At 43.6% G+C, this 22,959-nt stretch overlaps 1 pseudogene; it reads right to left on the bottom strand.

Moving 5' to 3' along the window:
- Positions 1-2,026: 2,026 nt before the first annotated feature.
- The window catches only part of LOC125417470 (small ribosomal subunit protein uS5 pseudogene), a 40,622-nt pseudogene continuing 19,689 nt past the window's right edge, over positions 2,027-22,959 (bottom strand).

Below are 22,959 nucleotides of genomic sequence, written 5' to 3'. Positions count from 1 at the left end.
TTGAGACAGGGTTTCTCTGTAACTTTGGAGCCTGTCCTGGAACTAGCTCTTATAGACGAGGCTAGCCTCGAACTCACATGCCTCTACCTCTGAGTGCTGGGATTAAAGGCGTTAGCCACCACTGCCTGTCTTAAAAATTAGATTGTAGGAGGCACCCCAATGCTCTTATCCACACTTGGAATATTCTTTTTTTCAAGTTAAGTTCAGCGATTTCACATGACAAACAGGCTATAGGAATTTGGTATGGGTTCTTTTAGGGGGTCGTTGTTGGCCTGGAACAATGCCCTGCTAGTTTTAACCTTTGTGTACATAGAGAGACACCTGTCTACTACAACAACAACAACAACAACAAAGTTTTATTGCCTATTATTATAATGATGCTTATTTTAAGGATAAAATGACCAGTATAAGGCACAGACTGCGCATAGTGTGCCATTAATAAATAGTGTTTAAGAAATAATTTTGACTCTTAACACAGACTTCACAAGGACAGCTCCCTACTGTCAGGGCACATAGGTAAGGTTTTATTGTACAAACTTATGCTCTGAATGTTACTGCCACACAGAGGGCCTCTTAACAGTGTGTTAGTTACTCTACATCACTGTGACCTAATGCCTGGAGGAATCAACTTACACGAGCAAGGGATTTATTTTGGCCCAGAGTCCACAGATTGACAGATACAGTCCATGATGGTGGGTGTATAAGACATTGTGGCAGGGACTCCATACATGGTGGTGGGTGGATAAGACATTGTAGCAGGGACTTCATCCAGATGGTGTGTAGATAAGACATTTTAGCAGAGACTCCATTCATGGTGGTGGGTGGATAAGACATTGCAGCAGGGGCTCCATCATGGTGGTGTAAGCTTACAACATGGCATGCTCTTCAAATCTTAGCTGTAAGGAAGCACAGAGCTCCAACTGGAAACAGAGCTCACTTACAACCCTTAAGTCCACCTCTGCATCTCTATATTTTCAAGTCAGGCTCCAATGTCTAAAAGCTTCTACAACCTCTCAACACAGCACCACCAGATGGAGACCAAGTGTCTGAATATATGAGCCTGTAGGGGACATTTTACATGCAAACTGTAGCATTGTCCCAGAGTATGGGATACATTTCCTAACAAGGACAAGGGGATTCTTACTGGGGCTTCTGAGACTTGTTATTTGGTATCTGGCAGTGTCTTTGGTTTTTATTGCTGTGAAGAGGCACCATGATCCTGGCAACTCTCATAAATGAAAGCATTTAATTGAGGGAGCTCTGATGTGGGATGTCCTACTGTATATGTGTTGCTTTTATTGGTTGATAAATAAAGTTGTTTTGGCCAATGGCTTAGCAGAGTAAAGCCAGGCGGGAAATCCAAACAGAGATATAGAGAGAGAATAGGAAGAGTCAAGCAGATGCCATCCAGTCACTGAGGAAGCAAGACATGTAGAAAATGAGAGACTGCCTTGGCCATGTGGCAGTATATAGACTAATAGAAATGGGTTCATTTAAGATGTAAGAGCTAGCTAGAAATACACCTGAGTCATTGGCCAAACGGTGTTGTAATCAATGTAGTTTCTATGTGATTGTTCAGGTCTGGGTGGGTGGGAAATGAAAGCACAGTCTCTGTCTACAGAGCTCGCTTACAGTTTTAGAGATTCGGTTCATTATCATTATGGTGGGGAGTATGGTAGCGTGGTGCTGGAGCTGAGAGTCCTACATCTTGACTCAGAGGTAACAGGAAGTCACCTGACAGTCACACTGAGGGAAAATTGAACAAAAGAGACCTTGATAGTGGTCCACCCCTACAGTGGCGCACTCCCTCCAACAAGAACACACCTACTAATAATGGCACTCCCTTTGGGGGTCATGTTCTTTCACACCACCATAGGCAGTCTCAGATCTTGGATGTTAAAGAGAATCCAACTGCTCCTTTTTTTATAAACCTCAACTATCACCCTAGATATATATTTGCTTTGTCTCTATTCTATTTTTTTTTAAAACTGACTCAATTTGTTTTATTTTTCTTGTATAAAAAGCACTATGTATTGGCCACAATTGGAGCCTGGGTCCTCTGAACGGAGACTCTGGTGTGGGTTTTCACAAGATGATCAGTTAATTCCTGATAAGGAGACTGTGAATACGGTCTCTTTCCAGAGGTCCGGGGTCAGGTAGCTGCAAGTCTTGGAGATGGCATCAAAGATGGCCTTGGAAAAGTTGCCCAGGGTGGCAGTGCAGTCTTTGGCTGACGTGTAGCAGCAATTATCAAATCCAGCCCTTATCAGGAGCAGAGACTCTGGGGACAAGGATGAGATGCACCAACATAGAACCACAACGGCCTATCACCTTGCATGGAACAGTATAAGGCTTGCCAATCTTGTTCCCTCAGTAACCTTCCCTGTACAGGGACAATGGGAAGCTTGTCCAAGAAGATGAATCCTTGGATGGTAGTGGCTACCTCCTTGGAGCACTCAACACCAAGGCCAAAATGACCATTGTACTCTCCATTAGTAATAGAAGCCTTGAACCTAGTCTTCTGGTCAGCCCAAGTCTGCATCTGCGCTGGCATGGTCTTTAGAACCTCATCCTTTAGGGATGCACCCAATGGGCAGGGAGAATGGGTAGATTTTCTCCGGAAACTTGATCTTCATGTCCTTGACCAAGCAGCTCAGCTTGGCTACCGGGATCCACTCCTTGTCTTTACCTTTACTTCCACCAGTCTGGAGGCCTTGGAATCCTCCTTGGAAGCGGCCACAGCCTCCTCGTCCTGACCCTGTGGTCCTCCATACTGCTGAACCCACATCATCTGCTGTTTGGTGTTTTCCTGAAGAAGCAGACGCTTGTCTTCCTTGTTCATCCAGTTTAGTCTTCTCCAGAGGCTTGAACTCTAATAGGGAGACTGTTTTCTGGGCACATGTGGTTAACTGGGGTCAGCCAAGGAGGATGTGAGCTAAAAATATGCTAGGTAGAAACAGCATTGCAGAAATAGTAAAAGAGAAAAAAAATGTGTTGGTCTGTTGATTCTTGAAGGTGAGCGAAAACAACTGAGTATTATTTGTTACTATGAAACACAAGTTAATGTTAACAACGGTAGGAAATAACAATAGTGTGATAGCAGCAACAAGGGGTTAAAGAGCCACCCTAGCAGGAAAGTGTTTGCTGCACAAGCGTGAGGATTGAGTTCAACTTCTATAATTCATGGAAAAAAGCTAGATGTGGTGGGGTGTACTTGTAATTAATCACAGGACTGGGAAGGTCGGGACAGGCAGATCTCTAGAGAGAGATTTAAAGAGTCAAATAAGATCAGCTGAGGTCACAGCGATGGGGACCTAATTTTATAAGAATGAGAAGAGACACAGAGTGTTTCTTTTTCTCGTCTAGTCCACAGCGGAGAGACCATTTGCCAAGCAATAGGAGAGTCCTTGTAACTGAACACTATGGGTTCACAGTTTGGTGAGTACAAAGTTCAAATAAACACAGCCCAAACATGGAAGAACAGGGAAGATTTATTATCCACTGAGGCAAAGGGCGCATCAGTGAGTTCCAGGGCTTCCTTGGAGAAAAGCAGCAGGGGGATTCTGTTCAGGAAGTCCACAAATACTGATACAGGAGTTAGCCCATTTTTGAGTATGCTCAGTGAGGAAGTTCATTCCTAATTATGTTCAGTTTAAAGTCAAAATTTAAAAGGAGTGGAGCCAGTGAAATGGTTCAGCGGATAAACGTGCTTGTTATCAGTCTAAAGACTTGAATTTGATCCCTGGAACCCTGGTATTTGCCAAAGCCTAGAAGGACTTATGTAGGATACCATTAATGCTTTACCAGCACTCATGGATGAAAGGGGTTATTTTTATTTTTCTTTCTTATAATTTATCTAGTTTATAAATTTTCTAAAATAAACTTGTATATTTGTTACTTATCCCATTACAGTGAAAGGGTTTACTCTGACTCCTAGTTTGAGGGTGTAGTCCATCATGGCTGGGAAGCATGGTGGCATGCGTGTGAGGCAGTCAGTCACATTGTATTTGCAGTGAGGAAACACAGAGAAATGAATGCTGGTCCTCTGCCCTCTTCCTTCTTTTTATTTAGTCTGAAACTCTAGCCTATGGGGATGGTACCGCCCACATTCAGGTTAAGCCCTCCCTACTTCCTTAAACCTCATAGGACACATCCTCACAGACACGCCCAGAGGTGTGTCTCCCAACCCAGTCAAATGGATGGTGTTTAACCATCACAACAGGGTGATTTCTAAGCATTTTAAACACGGACATGTATATTATGGACTAGAAAACAAAATACATTAAATGTGGGCTCCTCTGGGCTTTCTCTGTTCCCCCTTAGAATCTGTCACGTGGAAGAGCTGTGGAAGCAGGGGTTGGCAAAAGATGACCTACTTCCTGAGTTTATGGCGAGGCTGCTTGAGTTGAACCGACTCCCTGAGTGACTTATTTGGTCCAACAGATCCCCCCCTTCACGTCTCATTTCCCGTTCAAGTGCAAATCCTGCAGACATTCAGAAATATTTTCCATCTGATCTTTCTCTACCCCTCCATCTCCAGTAATTGAGCTATCACTTCCGCCGATGACACAGCACAGCCTCCTCCTGAGTCTGTCTGCTTCTCTCCGAGCCCTCTGATCGCACTGCCCACACACCTAAGGCTGCCATGGGTCAGCTAGAGGGTCAACTAATCCCATCACAGGGAAGGTGACTGACGTAGTTGTGACGGAAACAGGTGGTCTGGACACCCCTTTCTTTGCCTAGAACAGTGCTTGTGACATAGTCCTCAGCAAAATTAAATAGGCACATGAATGAAAAGCAAATATATATTCACAAATAATGCTGAGATAATTCCAGGTAGCACTTCTGTGTTAATTATCTCCTATAAAGAACACAGAGACATAAAATAGGTCCTGGGTCATTCAGGATCAGGCACAACTTTTAACTAAATGACCTGGAAAATTGAAATCAAGCTCTATTTTGACCTAAATAAAGCAAGAACTGCTTCAATTTTCTTCCTCATTTTGTCAGAACAACCACGCCCCAGTTCACTGAGACAAATGAGACTTTAGCTGGATGCGCTTGCAAATCACTGCCAGCTAATGAGAAGGAAGTCGAATTGCCATTTTGTCTCTTTTAAAACAGAGACTTCCGATTTATACTCATGGCCCTTTATACACTCCAACTGTTTATATGCACTAAATTCCTTGAACAGAGAGCTTTTGTTTAGTAAATGCTTTGTCCAAATATCAAATGGGCTTTTTATCCTTTGTGTACTTATTATATATAAAAGGTCTGGCTCATCTCTGTTTTGAGGCTATTTTCCTAAAGTATATTTGAAAGGGGCCATTTTTCCATGACCCCACATGAGCCACTTTCTCACACGATATTGGTAAGATGTCACTTGTTCCCAATTTGAACTATAGAGCCTGTGTAATCTCAACCAAAACACCACCCTGTTGTTTTGTGCATCTCAACAAACTGATTCCACAGTTTATATAGATAGGTAAATGACTCAGAATACCAACATGGTTTTGAAGGAGAACCAAGTTGGAGAACTGGCACTCCCTAGCTTTAAGACTTACTATAAACCAACAGTGTTTAAGACGGTGTTGTTTGGGGAAAGAATAGGGGGCCAGAATAGAAAACTTAGGAAGAGAACTGTGCAAATATAACACATCAACAATGAACAGTGTGTCAATGGAGCAGGGTGAATCTTTTCAATAAACTGTGTTGCACAATTAATGTCAACACGTCCCAACCCAGTCAAGCCAAACCATACTAAAACAAAACATAGACCTTCACACAAATTAACTCTATTTTACAGACCTTACTACAAAAAGCAACATGACAAGTTCAAGAGGAAACAGGAGGACATTTAAGGTCTTTGGGTTTTGTGACCAGTTTTATATACACTAAAAATGTTCCTGAAAGAAAAAGAAATAGACAAATTGTTAAAATTTAAAGCTTCTTGAAGAAAGTTGCTGCTGAGAAAATGGAGAGATTCTCTGGGTACCCACAGGCCACCTAGCCAGAGAAGCAGGGTGGCCAACTATAGACCTTACAGCCTCTCCCCTTCCTTCCAGTCCAGCCCTCCCGCCCTCCAGCTTCACCTCCAGGTCTCTGGAGGACCACCTGCTGCGGACTCCCCTGCCTCCCTGCCCACACCTCCAGCAGATCTTGCAGATCTTCTCTGCTAACTTTCCTTTCCCCCACTCAGCGCTTTATCCCAGACCCAACTCCAGCAGACGTTCTCTGGGAACACACCAACCAAGCCTGCCAGAGAAGCGAGTTAGTGAGCTTCAGTAATCCCCGCCCCCTCCTCTCCTCCAATCCATTCCCTGGTCTCACCCCCAGCTCTGTAGCAGGTCACCTATCTCGGTCTCTCCTCACTTTCTGCCTCCTTTCCCAGGGGACTAAGCAGATCCTGGCAGAACACCCCACTTTGCTACCTCCTGTGGACCCCCTCATCCCATTCCTGAAGGTCAGCTCTGAACACCTAGAAACACATTGTATCTGGAACTCCCAGGGGCCATATCTGGCAGGATTCCAGAAGAATTCTCTGCCAGGCACATTCAGCTACCACACTTTCCTAACAACCAGAGAAGGCAGCCGAAACCAAGGAACAAAACATCCACCCAACAGAGACAAAACCAGATACCAACACCCAGAATCACAATGGTCTGCAAACCAGATGCTAGACTCCAACATAAAAACATGTTCAAACAGCCAGGATAGCGCATCTCCTCTAGAGCCCAGCAACCCTACTGCAGTAGGCCCCGAGACACGCAATATAACTGAAATATAAACAAGGATTAGAAAAGAGCCTTTACGAATATGATAGAAGTCCTTAAGGAGGAAATGAAGAAATCCCTTAAAGAAATCTATGAAAACATGAGCAAGCCGTTGAATGAACAGACTAAAACAGCTAAAGACCTAGAAGTGGAAATATAATCAGTAAAGCTTGTAGGAGTTACCAACCAATATCGGATTTGACTCCACAAGATGGAACCCATACCCAACACTGCTTGGGTGATCAAGAACTTGAGACTTGATAGTCCGAGGACCTCAGGTAAAACCAAATGAGACTGTTCTAAAAATACAAAACCAAACCAAACCAAGCAAAAAGCAACAACAGTAACAAAAATAACAAAACCCCCAAAGTCGCAATGAAATGACTCCTAATGACGTTCTGCTAAACAGTATGTAGATCAGTGCGTTACTCATCCATCATCAGAGACTGCTCCTCCTGCAGCAAGCAGATGGGAATAAACACAGAGACTCACAGCCAGACGATACAGAGAGCGAGAGACCTTAGAACACCCAACCCTAAACGGGATGTCTCCATCAGATCCCTTCCCTCAGGGCTCAGGAGACCCTGTAGAAGAGGAGGTGGAGATAGTGTGAGAGCCAGAGGGGATGGAGGACCCCAAGAAAACAAAGCACCCTGCACACAAGAGCAATGTACATGTGTACATGTGTTCACACACAGGGCCTGAACCTGTCTGTGCCAGATGGGGTCCTAGAGCTGAAAGGGGAAGTGGGCTCATGCCTCCATCACCAGCCCAGAAGCGGTTCCTAACTGAGAAGCACTTGCAAATGAAAATTCAGTTTTCTTCCAAGAGAGTCTCATCAGGGAAACAAACCACTTTTAAGGGTAGGCTGCATGCCCAGCTGTAGATGCCCAATGACATACAGACTCAGAGGACTCTCTGGAGGGTCCTTGTTTCATAATGTCATGCTGGACTTTTTCTTTTCTTTTTGTAAAATAAAATAATTTTTAATTTTAATTTTATTATTTATTAATTTTTTTAGTTATTTTTCTCTCTTTTTTACCCTACAGGTTCTTTACACACACACACACACACACACACACACACACACACACACACACACATTATGACTTTTGGTTTTGCATGTTTATGGGATTCTTGAGTGTGCCAACAAGCATCTTTCTTTGCCTATCTTTGTTTTTTTTTTGTGCCTTTTCTTGGGATCTTTTCCCTCTGTTTGTTTGTCTTGTCCTATTCTGATGTTTTGATGTGTTTGCTTTATCTTATATTATGTTATGTTATATTATTATTATTTTTAGAAGCATGTTTGCTTTCCAATAAGAGACAGAAAGGGGTGGGTCTGAATGGGATGGGAGGTGGGGGAGGAACTGAAAATGGAAACTGTGTTCAGGGTATATTATATGACAATAAATCTATTTCCAACAAAAATAATACATGGAAAGGTAGGCATACACTTAGTTTATTTGCAAAATAAATAAATGCAAAATAAATAAATGTGATGAATGCCTGGTATCTAAAATTCATAAATAATTCTTATACCTCAACATTAAGAACAAGTCAACTAAAGAAAGAGCAAACATCTAAACAACTGCGTCTAAAGCTTATATATATATGTCATATAATATATATAGATATATTAGTGCATGAAAAATTCTCAGCAGTGTTTTCCATTGGTGAATTACAAATTAGAACCACAACAAGACACCACCATATCTACATATTAAAATGACCAAAATAAATACATCTCCCACAATTCCTAAGGCAGCAGAAATTCCTTTGCTGCTGGTGAGAATGAAATCTGGCACAGCCATTTTGGCAGTTTCTGTGGAAGAGCCTAGAACATCCCTTTCAGATTACTTTATAAATAGCTCAGTTTCTTCTCTTGGTGTCCTTTGGTAAGAGAACATTTGATATAAACCTCAAGATTACATGCGACCACACATAAGAAGGAATTTGGAGATAACAGTTCCAGGATGGTTGATGTCAAGTTCAGCTGTGCCGAGTCCAGGCCAGCATTCCGTGCTGCTCCTGGCTTTCCCTTATGGGAGCTGGAGGGTGGCTGTGGCTTTGAACACTGGGTCTTTTCAGGGTGTCAGTTGAGCAGAAAGGACCTGGGAAGCTTCTTCCTCCATCAGCAGAGAGATGGTCCTGTAGATGAGCCACTCAGCTTCTAACCGGTCCCAAGCTGAACTCGATCGTAGTGCCTGCAGAAACAGTGAGGGAGGGGACTTCGGTGGCTCAGTCATGTTCACCGGGTACAGCGCCACGTGCCATTTGAACATGCCTAGGGTTCAGCTAGCAAGGAAGGGGTGTGGAATGGGATGGCTGTTAGGAGGGCAGACAATAGTATCTGCCACCTAATTGATGTCTGCATATTTTGCAGTTGATTTTCTAATGATGAAGGCAATACTCTGGGGTTGGAGAGTTAGCTCAGTGACTGAGAGCATGCCAAACAAGTGAGAAGAACGGAGTTCAGTCTCCAGCACAGGAAAGAAAGGTAAGACTTTGTGTTTCGTAACACGTCAGTCTTCAGCGTTCATGTACATTGCTTTGTTCTGTTGTCCTAGCCACAAGTTCGGGGAGGTCTTCCTAGGGACCTTTACCAATACTGCTGGACTCTTGGCTCTGCCACAGGAAAGAATTTCCAGATGCATTGAAATAAAACAAAGTTAGTGAGTTTATTAAGTAAAGAAAATATGTGCTCCAGATTAAAGTGGAGAGGGAGACAGACGGGGGCTGGCGAGGGGGAGCTCTAAGTATCTTCACAATGGCTGCATATACGATTCTGTGGTTTTCTAAGCTACTTCATTCAACAGATAATGTATAAGACTTAAAAATTAAGAAAAAATTGAAAAATTAAAGTTTGGGTCAGTTGATCACACACGTGCCTGGTTTTGAGGCCCAGTACCTCATGAACTGTGCATTGTGACATATGATCTACTAGATAGTATATAGTGATCTACTCCCAGTATTTGGAGGTAGAGACTGGAGCATCGGAAGTTCAAGGTCACCCTCAACTACCTATCTAGTTTTAGGTCATCCTGGGGTACATGAGCACCTGTTTCAGAGAGTATTTATAAGTAAAATTTAAAAATTAATTTAAAAGGTAATTTACTTATCTTCTCATCTTAAAGAATTTCATTTTTGTAAAAGAAGTTGTAAGGTGAATTTATGGTGCATTGCTTAGATTTAGGTGTGAGGGAGGAGGGCTACTGCAGTTAGATCAAGGCCATGATCATTCTGTCCATCATGTTCTTTGTCAGGGGTATATGTATGTGTTGTGTATGTATGTGTATGTACAGGTGTGTATACCCATGCACATACAAGGAAAGGTCAGAGGGAGATGTCGGATGTTTTCTTCTGTCATACTCTCTCTTATTGCCTTGGGACAAGGTCTGTCTCTGAACCGAAAGCTTGCCCTTTTGGCTAGGCTGTCTACCCAGTGAGTTCTTGGTATCTACCAAGATACTGTCTTCACCTCACATTCTTAGGTTATGGGCACATGAGACTCACTGACTTTATGTGGATGCTAGGGAGTTGATCTCAGTCCCTAGGATGCTTGGATGGCAAGTACTCTTGACCTCTGAGCCATCTCCCCAGTTTTATTTGTTGATTTTTCAAACATCTTTATTTGAGATGTCTTCAGGAAGACAAGAAAAATTATTTCTGTAAGTAGCTTTGATTTTATCAGCTGCATTGGGATTTCTGACTCCCAGCCAGAATTTGGAGTAGGGCCTTCTCTCCATTTCCATGTCTCATAATTGTCCTTGTCTTTCCAGACACTGAGTGATTCACTCGCAGTTTTGAGGTTTTCAGAGCCCGGAGTGGATTGAGAGCTTCTGACATTAGCATCCTATAGCTGTTTCACTCGTCTCCTATGGGTGCACGCAAAATACCCGGGAGCCTATACATGGGCTATGCTGGAAGTTAGGGTCATGTTTTCTGTTCAGGCCAGTACCCAATGTTCTCCATAGATGGTGACTGCTGGGTGCTGGATGGCTGAGTTCAGGCTGCCAGAGAAGGAGTGGGTGTTGAGGCAAAGTTTTAACACAGACAGGTCTTGTGAAAACTGAGCGATGCCTGGACAGAGGGTGATGTCTCCCAGCTGGTGTGCTGATGGAGGCTGCAGATGTGTGAAGGCTGCATCAGCCTACAGGGGATCCAAATGTTCTAAGAGGCATCTTCCCCATCTAATGTATGTCAGAACCTGTTTCAAGATTGGATCCAACTATTAGTGTGCTCTCTTTTTCTTCCTTTCTTCCTCCCTCCCCCTCCCTTCTTTCCCTCCTCCTCCTCCTTCTTCTTTTCCTCTTTTTCTCTTCCTCTTCCTCCTCATCTTTCTCTTTCTCTTCCTTTCCTCCTCCTCTTCCTCTTCTTCCTCTTCCTCTTTGTTTTTCCCTTCTCCCCACCCCATGCATTGTGTATGTAGGTGTGTATGCATCTGTGTGCATATATATGTGAAGGCCAGAAGATAACCTTGGGTGTCTTACCTCAGGCACTAGTCACCGATTCTTTTTGAGACAGGGTCTCTGAGTGACCTGGAACTTCCCATGCAGGCTAAACTGACTGGACAGTGAGCTCCAGGTATTCACCTGTCTCAGATTTCCTAGTGCTGGGATTACGAGTATGCACTATTATGCCAATCTGTTTGACATGGCTTCTGGAGATCAAACTCAGGTCCTTATGCACTCAGGTTAAGCATTCTACTGATGGCACCATCTCCCCAGCCCCATTAGTTTGCTGTTTATGTTTGAGACCAAATAAGGAGGAAACTACAGCTTTGGTGGAGCACCTGGGAACACAGAGCCACAGAGAAGCACCTCTGATCACTTTGTAGAAGCAGATGGTGGAAGGCCATGAGAGGTACCAGGATTTGCATGTTGTATTCCTCTGCTCATTGCATACTGTCTGGTCCTTGATCTGGGTCCTCACTCTCTGTCAATCAGCAGAAAAATTACCTAGTAATAAACCATGTGTTTCATGTAGTGGTCTACACTGAAAAATGTCTCTGTCAAAAGTGTTTTCAATGCACATATTAAAAGGTGCACACATTTAAGACCATTTAAACCTTGTCTTACTCTCGAGACTTCATAGTAAGCAAATGTGTCTAACCTTTGACACTGTGACACAATGATGTCATCTACAGAAGTTGCAGGTGACTTTCAGGATCCAGAAAGGACTGGATCCAGGGCTGAATTCTGTTAATGCTGAAGATGGCTTCAACAGGGCTTGAGGTACTTGCATATGGCCTTTGACCATCTTTCTGTTCACTTTAAGCCATCTCTAGATAGCTCCATAATACCTAATGCAACGAGAATCTGCATAAGTAATTATAGCATGTAATCTAGGACATAAGGACAAGGAAAAAGTCTGTGCATGCTTTGTAGAGATGTAATTCTTCCCTCGGGTATTTTTGATCTATAGTTGGCTGAATTCATGGATGAGGAACCCAAAGATACAGATGGCAGACCAGCTTTATCTAATTTGGTAAAAGTTTAAAGAAAGAAAATATACTAAGATCATGCTTTCTCTGAAAGGAGGAAGGAAGGAAAGAACGGAGAAGAGAAGCCAAAGAAGGTGAGAAGAGTGGGGGAGGGAGGAAGGAAGGATGGGCGAAGGCAAGGAATGGATGTTCTTTGTGTTTATTCTAATCCTTTAATCCTCTCTTTAGTCTGATCCTCTTTCCCCTCAATCTAGGCTTTAAATCCAGGAGATTAAAGTGAAGTTGATGTCATTTATTTTCGATTTAAACTCCAATTTTCTTTGTCAGTGGGGATCTTCACATTTTCACCATTGCAGTGGATTTGAGCGCCTACAAATCTAGTTCCCTAAACATCTGCAAACCCCACAGACCCTGGAGACCACTGCAGGTAGATTTAGTCACACCTTGCAAGTTACAAGTCTACCTCTAAAGCTGGAGCCTGTTGGCTTTTCTGAGAGTCTGTTGTTTGTGTTCCATCACTAAGGCCCCCTGGAAGCAGAGAATTCTACCGACTCACTAACCTCATAGTTTGAGGATGCAGTCATAGTGGGGAAGACATGATGGCAGGAGTGTCTTCCCATTGCAGCAGGGTCCCATTGCATCTGCAATCAGGAAGCAGAGAGAGAGAGGAATGAATACTGATACCCAGATCACTTTCTTCTCTATTCAGTTTAGGGGAGATGGCATTGCTAATAGTTATGCTACATCTTCCCATCTCAGTTGGTCCAATATGGAAACTCTCATGGACAGGCTCAGAGGTTTGTCTTCTAGGTTGATGGAGAAGGGTCAACTGTCTATGTGTTACTTTCATTGGTTAATAAAGAAACTGCCTTGGCTTTTGATAGGACAACAGCTTAGATAGGCAGAGTAGACAAAACAGAATTGTGGGAGAAAGAAAGCAGAGGCAAGCAGTCGCCATGCCTCTCCTCTCCAAGATGGACGCAGATTAAGATCCTTGCTGGTAAGCCACAACCTCGTGGTGGCATACAGATTATTAAAAATGGGTTAGTTCAAGATGTGAGAATTAGCCAATAAGAGGCTGAAACTAATGGGCCAAGCAGTGTTTAAAAGAATACAGTTTCCGTGTAATTATTTCGGGCGGGCGGCGGGAAGTGGCCCACCGCTCCTTCTACACTAGGTGATTCTAGAACCTGCCATGTGACAATATCAACTCTCACAACGATGTGAGGCTTCTTCCCGTAAAATGTTGTGATAGGGTTGGAGGTGTACCACCATGGTTGTATAAGAAGAAGATTTTAGATTTCACGTGTCTACTGTTTCCCTCTCTTGCTTTTTAGGGAGCATCATGGGTTTTGTCACAGAGGTAAGTGGTGTTTTCTTGGGAGGCATGAGACAGCAGCAGCATGCCTTGGAGTGACATCAGAGGGTCTTGACTTACAGAATTGTATCTGCTACTGTGCTGTATAATTTTATGTCAACACAGGCTGGAGTCACTTAGAAAGAGGGAAATCCAGTTGAGAAGATTTCCCCTTGCATTGGCCTGTGAGAAAACCCTGTGGTGCATTTTCTTGATTAGTGATTTATGTGGGAATGTGTAGTGAGGGGCTGAGGGCAGGCCTGTTTTTTGCCTCACCCGGCTCCCACACGGCTAGCTTAGTCCCAGAAATAACAACACACAAATTGTATTCATTTAAGCACTGCCTGGCCCATTATCTCTAGAGAGTTAGTTACTGACTAACTCTCACATCTTGATATTAACCCATTTCTAATAATCTTTGTAGCACCACGAGGTGGTGGCTTACCAGAAAAGATTCAGCATGTCTGACCTGGTGGCTGGCTCCATGGCTTCTGCCTCACTTTCCTCTTCCCAGCATTCTGTTCTGTTTACTCCGCCTACCTAATTTTCTGTCCTATCAAAGGGCCAAGGCAGTCTCTCTATTGACCAATGAAAATAACACAATAGACAGATAACCCTCCTCCATCAGGAATGCTTAGCTTATTATGAGTCAAGCCTTCCCTGGGCTGGTAGTCCTGGATGCTATAAGAAAGTGGGCTAAAGAAGCCAGGAGGAACAAGCCAGTGAATAACAACTCTCCACACACCCCTGTTCCTGTTCCTGTGTTCAGGTTCCTACCCTGACTTCCTTTTGTGATGTACTTATAAGCTATAAAGTGAAACACACCCTTTCTTCCCCAAGTTACTTTTGGTCATTGTGTTTTATTACAGCAATAGAAATCCTGACTAAGACAGTTACCCTGAGGCTGAAAATCCTTGGGAGTTTGATCTAACCAGGCGTGGGGAATGTAAATACTCCACATCTAAAAATCTCAGCAAGTTGGACCTTGTGTGTTCTAGTCCTTTCAAGGACATACTGTGTCTTAGAGAAACAACACAGAATCTTCTTCAGTGTGGCCCTGGCTTGCGTACTGAAGTACTACGGAATATGATTGATTGGCTGTCATGGTTATGAGTCTGTAGTCACTAAAAAGCTGGCTTTGCTCCTTTGGGAGGTACGGGCAGTGATGAGTCATGTTGTATGGGTACAATACTCAGGTTTTTTTTTGTTTGTTTGTTTTATCTCAGGAATGAACCTAGATTCTATCTGCTCTTATAAATTCTTTCTTCAAAATTGCCAAAGTCCACATAGAAGTAATTATTTGACTCTTTTAAATTACTCTGTGAAAATTTACTGTCATTCCATTAAAGACCATGATTAAAGACCATTTCTTGGCTTCTATCTTCAACACTATCAGTTCATCCTCCATTGTGGAACATGAGGATGTGTCCATCTTTAACTCCTTTTCTTTATCACAAGCACCCATCTCTTTGTTCTTTACCCTACTCTCCAAAAACCAATTTATACCATAATTTTGGTGGAAGTACAATTTAGGCTTGACTTTACTGTGAATATTGAAGTAGTATTCAAAGCTTAGCTACATAGAAAACAGTTACTTTAAATATATCATGAAACTTTCTTTTTTGGCTTTTCCTGAGTCAACTAGGATTGTTGGCTTGTTTGCTTAATTTCTATCTCTTCAGGACTGCTCACTAATTCAGCCCTGAACTGTCTGCCACACACACACACACACACACACACACACACACACGCGCGCACACACACACACATATGCACGCAAACACACACGTGCACACACACATGCATACATGAACGCACACACATGCACACATACACACGCAAACACACACGTGCACACACACATGCACACATGAATGCATACACACACACACACACACACACACACACCTGTATACAGCAGGCGCTACCCATTTCATTCTTTCTTTGTAGTGCCCTCCAGTCTTCTTTAGTGCCGGGAGCCTAGCTTTTACCTTGGCCCTTGTTTCTCCTATTTGTAGTTTTTCAATACTGTGTCCAAATACCAGAGATAAGCAGCTTAAATGGGGGGATTTTTTATTTTGGTTCTTGGTTTCTGAGGTTTCAATCCATGACCCTTGACTTTGTTGGTTCTGCGGCCACACTAAGGCAGCACATCACGGCGGCAGGAACATGTTGCAGGGGTTGCTCTCTTCATGATGGCAGGAATGAGAGAGGGAAAAGGGGAGGTGGGAGGGAAAGGGAACGAGATGGAGAAGGAGAGGAAAGAGAACTGTCAGGGTAAGATATGCCCTATCCCCTAATATTTCCAGAGCCTCCCCAAATGGCCCTGCCACCTGGGGACTGAGTGCTTAGCGTAGGAGCCTGTGGAGGTCACTTATGCTCAAACTAGCAAGCACTTCATTCTCAACCTCCCAAGTGCCCTGTTTCCTGGGACTACGCTTTATTTCATTGTCTCGCTGGAACGCGTATGGAACCCTTGGTGGCTGATGTTCAATGGGCCTTGGCAGGTGAAGTTGTAAAACTTGGTACGTCCTAAAGAAGAAGCGTTTATTTCACCTCACCGCCAGCTTAGTTATTTGATGAGATATAGTGTTCAATACCGAAAATAACATTTCTTTCAACACTAAGACATTTTGACATTGTTCTGAATTTATGTGTCATTTTGATTTTTGTCTGCTTCATTACTTATCCCTCATGTTCTGAACTCTCATGACAGTATCCTCAAGACTTCCTTGTCTGTCTGGAAACTCATGTCCTTGACTGCTCAGAAATTGTCATTGTGTTGATCATTTCCTCTTTCTCTTTGTGTCTGAACTAATCTCTGAGTATCAAAACTCCTAGGTCAATATTTCTTTCTTTTCTTTTTTTTTTTTTTTAACATTTCTATCCTAGGATCTCTTTGCTTTACCTTCTCAGAAACTGTTTAAATTTTGTCTTTCTTTACGTCTGCCAAATTTCTCATGTTTTAATGTTGAGGAGTTCCTTTTTTGTTCTTTAGATGTACCTTTAGGAAGCACCCTGTGGTTTTATAGAAGCAGTGTATTTTCTCTGTTGATGTTTGAAAATGTTTAGAGTTTCCTTTCTATGTAGCCTTTGCTTCTTTAGTTTCTTTTGGACCTTAGTGCCCATGTTAGGGACTTTTCTACCATGTTAAGTGATTTGAGCCATCTACTTACACTTAGGCCTGGGGTACTGTTGCTGTTAGAAGACCTTTGTTGTCTAGTGGTGCTTGTGCATTTGTGGGTCCACCGCAGGGGGTGGAGCTGGACTGCTGTAATTGGGGAAACAGTGTTGGGGGTATGAAACTTTTCATGGATAGCATGGGTTACATTCTTCATAGAAGAATCTTCTCATGTTTTCTTGGGGGTGGGGTGGGGCAGGACTTGTTGCCAGCATTCTGAGAAACTCCTAGCTTCTGTGAATAATAAATAGTCCATTTACTTTCAGTGTGGTGTCTTCATGCCCTTCTGGGCCTGTGATCTCCAGTATTCCCTTAGATAATGAACCACCAGCCTCTCCCTGGATGTGGGGAATGGATCTCATGTTCTAACTTGTAGGCAATCCAGTACCATTTTGTTTAGACTCTGGCAAATAGACATTTACATGCTCAAGCAGAAACACATGCACATATGCATTTACACACAAAACTCAAACACAGACACACATGCACACACACATATACACTTATACTTACACCTGCACACCCTCATGCTTTCACACTGACATACATAAACACTGTCACACACATGCTCTTTAATATACTCACAGACATATATAAACATACACTAAGAAGCATACAATCACATATCAATACATATATAGTGCTTGCATGTACACATACATACACATACAAATACATACCTATACATGCATATGCCCACACTCATACACACACATAAATTCAATAGCACATGTGCATGCACATAATACACAAAGACATAAAGATGTTGGCGGACACTTCATATGTAAACTGCAACAAACACCTATTGCAGAATATTTGTTTACATCGTGAAGATGTATCTTTGACAAGGCTCCTTCTGATTGGTTAAATAAAGAACTGCCAATAGGTAGGCAGGAGGGGTTAGGTGAGACTTTCAGGGATAGAGAGGGCTGTGGGAAGAAGAAAGGTGGAGTTGCCAGCCAGATGTGTGGAGGAAGCAGGATAAACAGTACTGAAAGGAGGTAACGAGCCACATGGAAGAACATAGATTAAAAAATATGGGTTAATTTAAGTTATAAGAACTAGTTAGGAACAAGCCTAAGCTAAACCCAAGCTTTTATAATTAATAAGTCTCTGTGCCATTATTTGCCAGCTGGCGGTCCTGACGAGAAAGCCCAATCCAAGCGCCTACCGAGAGCCAGACTCGGGAGCAGTGTGTTTAACACACAGCCTCCATACTTTGTTGTGGTTTATACTTAGGAGTGAAATAAATAGCAAACCAGACTACACATATGCAAACAAGATGCTAAAAATTGCTGGGATGGAAATAAAACAGGGTGTAGGATAGAGTTTAGAGATGGGAGATACAGTATCTGGTTCTCCTGTGTGACTTAGAAGATCTTTTATGTGTGTGTGTGCGCGCGCGCATGCCCGAACATATCATAAAGTGATTTCCTCTATTGCTCTGCACTTTATTGATGCAAGATTCAACCTAGAGGTCATCAATTGCACTAGTCTTGCCAACGAGCTAGTCCCAGGGATCTTCTGTTCCTACCTCCAGCGTGCTGGTGTTACCAGTGGTCACCATGTGTGCCTATGGGGTTACCAGTGGTCACCGTGTGTGCCTACCTCCAGAGTGCTGGGGTTACCAGTGGTCACCATGTGTGCCTATCTTTTTTTTAAATATGAATTCTGGAAATCTGAACTGTGGTCCTTCATGCTTGTCTGGTAAGTTATTCATCTACTGAGCTAGCTTCTCAGCTCAGGAAAGGTCTTTCTGAGGTGGCTGTATCAGTGTCTACTTGAGAGACTGCAGAATAGTCAAGTCCCCTAGTCGGAACAGATAGGCAAAGGGACAAATAAGAAAAGCTGATGGGATTGAGGAATGTTGTGGCAATGTTCTGAGATTTCCAAAGACTCACTGAGCTGTTTGGGGGATCAGGAAGTGTGGGAGAATGGGCTGCATCGTTGGATCACCAGTCACTTACAGTGTGACTTTCTCTGCACCCGGACATAGCACTGCATTGGTTGGTTTTATCAGGGGTGTGAACAAAACGTAAAGGAGAAAAGATTTCTTTTGGCCCTTTGTTTCAAGGGGGTTAGTCCATGGTTTCTTGGCCCCATGTACTGAGGCAAAATGCCATGGTGGCAGGAAAGAGTAACTGGGCAGATTGTTCACTTCTGGGTGAACAGGAGGCAGGGAGATGGAACGCTGTGCTCAACTGCCTTTGCCCTTTCATCCAGGTCCCCAGCCCATGGATGTGGTATCAACCATGACCAGGGTGCATCTTCCCATCCCAGCAAATTCTCCCTGAAAACGCCCCTCCAGACATGCTCAGAAGTGTGTCTCACTGATCTAGCTTACTCTATATGCAGTCAAGCTGACGGTGAAAAATCAACCATCACATCACCTTGGAAATTTTTACTCAGATTCAAGTTACTGAACTCAGAAGAATCTTGGGTTGGGGACAAGCCCTTTGCCTGGCAGAGCTTGGGGACAGTAGATACTGTACAAACTCCATCTGTGTTCTTTGATGTCCTTTTCTCTACCACTGTGACCTCTGGATGGCCTGGTCAGTCATACCAGTTGGATGACTACTGTCTGACACTTCCTTAAATGGAGAGGCACCCCACCTCTCACAGGGAGGGCAGCTGCTCTGTGTCCCCCGTCAGCCCTGTCTGCTGACAGGACTGTGCTCACAAGTTCTAATGAAGCTGATGAGGAGACACCAGCGTCTTTTGAAGCTGCGTAGGCAGCACCTACGCAGAATGGCCTCTTATCCCCTCTTTGGCTGTCAGTCTTCTAAACGCCAGTATCCTTGTTTACCCTATGAACTGGGGGTGACTGATAATACTCTAAGTCACACTGTGTGACTCTAGCACAGAGAGATGGGGACGGTGCATTGTGCTTTGTCTGACATCAGGTGTGACCTTTCAGCACCAGAATGCCCGATGGCAAAACAAACAAACAAACCCCCCAAACTTTAAAATCCTACCTTAACAGTTTTTTTCCCATATATCTGGGAAAGAAGAAGAAAACACAAAGAGTTGAATAAGAAGCATTCCCATAGCCTCTTCTTGGGTATAGAAATCTGCGTGCGCAGCTATGTTGACCTGTGTGCATGCACAGATTATGTTGACCTGTGTGCATGCATGTGGAGGCCCATGTCTAAAGTCGGGAATCATCCTCAGTCACTCTTTCACCTTGTTCAATGAGGTAGGATTTTCGATCAACCCTAGAACTCAAGGATATGCTCTGGAGATCTTTCCCAGGCGAGGATCCGAGCTGGACTCCTCACCCTTGGCTTAACCACTGAGTCATCGCCACAGCCATCCATCTCGTGTCTTTCAAGACAGCATCTCTCATTGAACCCAGAGTTTGCTGTTTCCGCTAGCCGAGATAGCTACTGAGCTCTGTGGAGTGCCTTCTCTCTGTGCTGTCCCAGGTATCCCGGATTCTGTGTTTTAGCAGTCCCTGAGTCTGGGACAATTAGGTTTTGCCTTTTATTGGCAGGAATTGAGGACTGTATTGATGTGCTTTGGTTCAAGAATAAAGGGAACCCAGGCAGTCATGTTCTCCTAATTAATTTTTCATATTTCGAGGCCACTAATGCTTCTACAGACAAAAGAAGGCCAGCAGTGGTTTCTCTGATGCTTTCTAGATGTTTACAGACTCCTCTAGTGTCCTGGTCCTCCAGCATTGCCAGGGAAGGGGCACAGCTGTCTTCTCATGGACGGCAGGGGGTCAGAGACAAAGTCAGAGAGGCATGCAGAGAGGATTGAGTAGTTAGTTCCCTCAGCTGTCCTTTCTGTCCTACTGAGATGAAGATAGTGTGAGCTTCATTTCCAATCAGGGAAACACAGGAGCACAAGGTGGCCCAAGAAGGGCCTCTCTGTGTCAGATAGCGTAGGTACAGTGTGAGCGGTGAGTTTCCTGCAGTACAATAGGGCTGCCTCGTCCCGTGGGGTCGCAAAGATAGTGATGTGCGTCACCATTTGTCCTCCGCGAACCTCTTCTCTCTTATCGGGCAGGTCCTGCGGGTCTGGCTCTGCAGGGCTCTGGTATGTGGCAGAGCAAAGCCTCTCTCTGTGTCATTAGAGAAAGCGCGTGTCTCAGTGCTGTGGAGCTGCTGCTGTCTGTTTCTCCACTAGCTTGCATATGGCTTTCAGAAGAGTAAGTCTGTCTCCTAGATCTAGTTCCTAGGGTCCTGTCCAAATGAAGGCCCAAACCAGTTCCCCAATGGATAAGAAATAAAGAGAAAGAAACATGAGCCCAACTTTTACCTTCCCTGGAGGCCCCAGGCTTGGGCCTTCTTGTTTTCTAGAATTTGGTTCTGTATGTGTGCGGAACACAGGACTTGAGTGAGGGTGGGGGTGGGGAGGAATAGTGGGATTTGAATCTAAAATGTCCCACGGGCTTATGCTTTAAATGCTCATTTCTCAGCTGATGCTATTATTTTGTGTGGCTGTGGAACCTTTGGAGGTAGGGCCTCGCTGGTGAAGTAGAGCAGGGTGGGCCTCCAGAGGTAATACCTGGCCCAGGGTTGTGTCCGCATTCTGTTTTCTAGTCTTCTAGCACATGAACCACCTTCACTACACATTACATGCTGTGGCCTCGGCCTCTCCGTGGAAATCTCTGGATCTGGATGCATATGGAAGCCAGAGTGTCTTTGTTTAGATGTTATCTACCTTGATTTTTTTGAGACAGGTTCTCTCGCTGGCCTGGATCTCACATAGGAAAAACATGTATATATAATACACGTGTGCGCATGCACACACACACACACACACACACACAAACAAACACAATGACAAAAGAAAATGTAGTTTAGCTAGACCCTTAGAAGAAGGGAACACTTTGACATATAAAAGTATTCCAGATTATTAATTTTGCTTCCTTCACATCCACGGCTGGTCGTGAAGGCAGATGTTTTTGCTTTGTCTAATGAAATGTGAGCCAGTGACTGCTATGTGGTCAGTTTTCTTATTCTGAGCTATGTAACTGGTAGTGTTTAATACTGTACGCCGTCTCACCCTGAGTACTGGACTGAGATGAACACAGAGTGGAACTTGCAGCCGACAGTCAGTGGGGTAAGCAAATCCCCTTGTCTTATTTATTACAGCAGTCAACTTAGCCTAGCTGGACAGAAGCAAATTTCTCCCTGATGTTCATTTCTCTCTCATTTGGCCTTTGGCCTTGATGGAACTCCCTCAGTAGCCATCTTTGTCATCCTCCTTGATGCTCTGGGTGACCATTTTCTTGACTGTCCTTTCTCTGTATAAGTGTCACGTGCATTCCACATTCCAGAACTTGCTTCCCTGACAGCAAGCTCATCCCTTTCACTGTCCTATTTTGCTTTGTTTCATTTTGTATATTTTATATATCTCTATCAATTACGTGGAGCTTGAAGAGTAAAATGTTTTCTTTTTGGTTAACCATACAGCTTTATCAGGTCCTCACTGAGGACAGATTGAAAGAAGCACAAGAGGAGAAAACAGGGGAAATGGATGAAACTAATAATAATACCCCTAGAATGGAGGCCCAAAGAGGTCACCTAATCCCCTGAGACTGGAGTTACAGATGTTTATGAACCATGTACGGGTGCTGGGAATCCAGCCCGAGTCCTCCGGAAGAGCAGACAGTGTTCTAGCCTCGGATCATCTTTCCAGGCGCCCACCTTTCAGACTTGCAGCAAGTTTTTTTTTTTAAGGTTTATTTTTATCTATGTGTATGTGTGTGATTCTGTGTGAATATATACCATGTGTGTTCAGGTGTTCATGAAGGCGAAAAGAGGGTGTCAGATACCCTGGAACTAGAGTTATAGGAAGTTGTGAACGGCTAGGAACAGAACTCAGGTCCTCTGCAAGCACAGGAAGTACTATTCACCTCTGAGCCATCTCCCTAACTCCCATCACATGTTGCCTAAATGTTTCCAAAATTCAGATAAGTAGGCTTGGTGTGTTTGTATAATATTCTCTACCATATACATTAGTGAAGGAGTAACTTTAGTTGGTCTTCATTATTCTATTTTTCCCATTTCTTTTATGAGTTAGATGCCCATTCTGCCCAATAGCTAAGTGAATGAATAAGTAAATTTTACACACACATACACACACACACACACACACACACACACTCACACGTGCGTGTGTGTGCGCGCGCACACACACACACATACACGGAGAGGGAGATGGAAAGAGAGGGAGAGAGAACCATCAGTCATTA

The sequence above is a fragment of the Myodes glareolus genome, chromosome 14, assembly GCF_982192425.1.
Source record: "Myodes glareolus chromosome 14, mMyoGla1.1, whole genome shotgun sequence".
NCBI classification, from domain to species: domain Eukaryota; kingdom Metazoa; phylum Chordata; class Mammalia; order Rodentia; family Cricetidae; genus Myodes; species Myodes glareolus.
Note: the sequence above shows the minus strand (reverse complement) of the source record. Positions and strands in the feature narration are given on the sequence as shown.